The sequence below is a fragment of the Cyprinus carpio genome, unplaced genomic scaffold, assembly GCF_018340385.1.
Source record: "Cyprinus carpio isolate SPL01 unplaced genomic scaffold, ASM1834038v1 S000000828, whole genome shotgun sequence".
NCBI lineage: Eukaryota > Metazoa > Chordata > Actinopteri > Cypriniformes > Cyprinidae > Cyprinus > Cyprinus carpio.
In genome coordinates, this window is record NW_024873557.1 from 9,790 (window position 1) to 13,025 (window position 3,236).

The following is a 3,236-nucleotide window of genomic DNA, read 5'->3' on the forward strand; positions in this document are numbered from 1 at the left end:
GGTGAGCCATCCGAGGTCCCAGCAGTGAATGCCTGGTTCCGGAACAGTGAGAGGGTTTGGAACCAGGCACACCACCACCTTCAACGAGCGGTAAATCGCCACCAACACTTTGCAAATGTTCACCGGCAACAAGCTCCTACCTACCAGCCAGGGCAACTGGTATGGCTTTCTACCGGAGACATCCGCTTACGACAACCATGTCGAAAACTGAGCCCAAGATACATAGGACCATTCCCAGTAGAACGGCGGATCAACCCAGTTACATACCGACTCCAGTTACCCGCACAGTACCGAATCCACCCCACCTTTCATGTTTCTTTGCTAAAACCCCATCACTTACCTGTACCTGTTCCCTCTGCAGATTCAGTCCCTGATGACAAACCCCCGTTACCACCTTTTGACACCGAGCCCATCTACACCGTAAGAGAAATATTGGACTCCCGGCGTCGTGGTGGGCGAATTGAATACCTAGTGGACTGGGAGGATTACGGACCAGATGAAAGGTGTTGGGTACCTCGTCAAGATATTCTCGATCCCAATCTACTTACAGAGTTCCATGCCCAGCATCCAGAGAGACCCGCTCCGCGGCCCCGAGGCAGACCCGCACGACGTCGGAGAGTAAGGCACGCTGGTGTGGACCCTGGAGGGGGGTGTAGTGTCAGGGACCTGGCAAGCCCGGTCCCAGCCAATCCACAACGCTCACTTTCCCCTGAGTACTAATCACCCTCACCTGTTCACAATCAGCGACCTCATCAAGGCACTATAAAGCACTCACCCAAAGATCAGTTCACCGTCAAGCCTCCAACAGGAACAGACCTCATGTTTCCGTCCTCAGCCTGCCCTTCAGCCGAAGAAGCTCCATGACGTAACGTATACGTACTTTTGAGAACTAACCTCTGTGTCCCTTTGCTACTGTCTCCAGGATTCCTGAGAAACCTTTGTTCCCTGATTCCCCTTCGATCTCTGGTGTCTCGAGCGTGCTGGGCAAGTGCGCTGTACCGATCTGGTCCTATACCAAAGTAAAGGACGAGCATTAGTCAACCAGGATTGTGTGGCATTGACCTTTCGTCTCCGAACATACTTACCTGAACCTCACCGCTCACGGAGTGATCGTCACAGAATCTGCACCTGATATCTCCTGCTATATTCACCCTGCACTAGTATTGTGAACAATAAACTTGGTGTTGAATTCACTCACCTCTGCCTCATGTGCCTATCCTGACGGATTGATACTGGTGCACTTCTGAATAGATGTATTATAGCAAACCAGGTTTAATGACTCTCACACCTAACATACAGCATTATGGTCATTTCACACTGCCACCAATTTTGTTTTGTTTGGTCAGTGCGTTCACCCTGTTGGAGTATGGCAAGTGTGAAAAGTTCATTTTGTTACGTCCAGAGCCATAGGTTCTGTTTGTATGTGTTCAAGCTGTGCTGTTTTTCTTTCCATCCTTGTCTCTCTTCATAGGAGAAATGGTTTCCACCTGGTTCAGCTAATCAGTGCCCTGCTGTGATTGGATGCTGGGAGTATTTAAGCTGCAAACACCATCAGAGCGGTGTTGGTGGTGGCTTGACTGTGTTGCAGCAGTTCTGAGGTCCCATTTTCAACCCCAGACCTGATACTTTGTTGGACACGGGTAGTGAACCGTGTATCTCTACCTCATATTGTGTGTGCTACGTATTGAAGTAGTTTTATCTTTGTAGTCTCTTTCTATGACATGTTATGATTGAGATTCAAAAGGCAGAAGTGAGTGTTATCTTTAAATTACTATTCGTTGTATGATTTAATTTATCTGTTTTTCTCTTGGTTTATTGGACGTTTGTTAGTTAAACCATTATTTCTTTATTTGTGGGGTAAGTAGGGAGGTGGGTGCTGTTTATTTTGAATTCGATCTTTTCTCCTGTTTATGTTAGTAAGGGAGTTAGCTTATTTTGCTGTACTTTTCTTTTCTTTTTTTCAGTTTAGGTAGTTTGATTTTTAAGGAGTAAGATTGATTATGTTTGTTGTTTTGGCAATACCCCCTTCTGATTTAGATACCCCTTGTGCCTAATCTGTAAATAAAAATACTTTAATGAGATAACTGTGGTTATTGTGAAACGACTCTGGGTCTGGAGACGGGGTGGCTTTCATGCTGTCGCACATTCATTTCACGTGTTTACATTTATTTTTGCTGTTTCATTCCTCCCCTAGACCAATCAGGAAAAACGTAACAATTTGCAAAAACTGATAAATGCCATTTAAAAAAAAAAAAAAAAAAAAAGTGCATTATTCTCCACGTATAGCACGATCTGAACCCTAAATATGTTTGGTCAAAAATCCAGTATTGTCCACTTTCAAGGCATAATATAATTCAAATATTAACAATGGTGGTTATAAATGTAATGTGAAGCTTTTACATTCACAATGCTCATTTTGATCTTGATGGGTGAAGTGTGCAGAAAATTCTGCTGGACTGAAATTTAGTCTTTGGTGAACAGTTTTGAAGAGTGCAAATAAGATTTAAGTTTAAAGCACCTTTCAGGCTTGTGTGAGGTTTCCACAACCAACAAAGTCTACTTGAACAAACACTTTACTACATTTAAAGTTTAGAAAATCTTATTTATAATTCCCACCTTCACCATCGATCTGGCATGGCAGATGACCATTACAGACTGTTTCACTTTGAAGTGAGGCACAGTCACAGTACTAGGTTCTGTCTTACCAGAAATAATTTTCATTTCAAAGCACTTTTTTATTATCATCTGTGTCTCATTTTGAATTATGTTGTACCTCTCTGGTTGTAGTGTCCTCAGTGCAGTGTTAAACAGGATGGCCTTGTAAGACATACAGGACTCAATAAATATTTGATATTTATTTGACACATATTTTTAATATCTGATAAACTTCTGAATGTTTGAGGTTATTTTTTTCTTACTAGTCAGATGGCTCATAGTGCCTGGAGAAGGTTCTTCAACAAGAGGTCCACTCCAACTCTGCTGCACGGTCATCAGCATGGAAGAATATAGAAAAATAAACAATGTGTCACAGAGCCAACAATACGTAATATACAATGTCAGATTTATTAGAAATAAACTACAGCAGAGGTGAAATGCAGAAAAGAAAAAGAATAATGTACAGAACATACAAAAAATCTTAAGAAAAGAGAATTTAAGTTTTTAGGTTTTAAAGATGCTTGATGATATAGGTGAAATATATTGTATACTGTGACGGGACGAGCCAACGACAGACACAG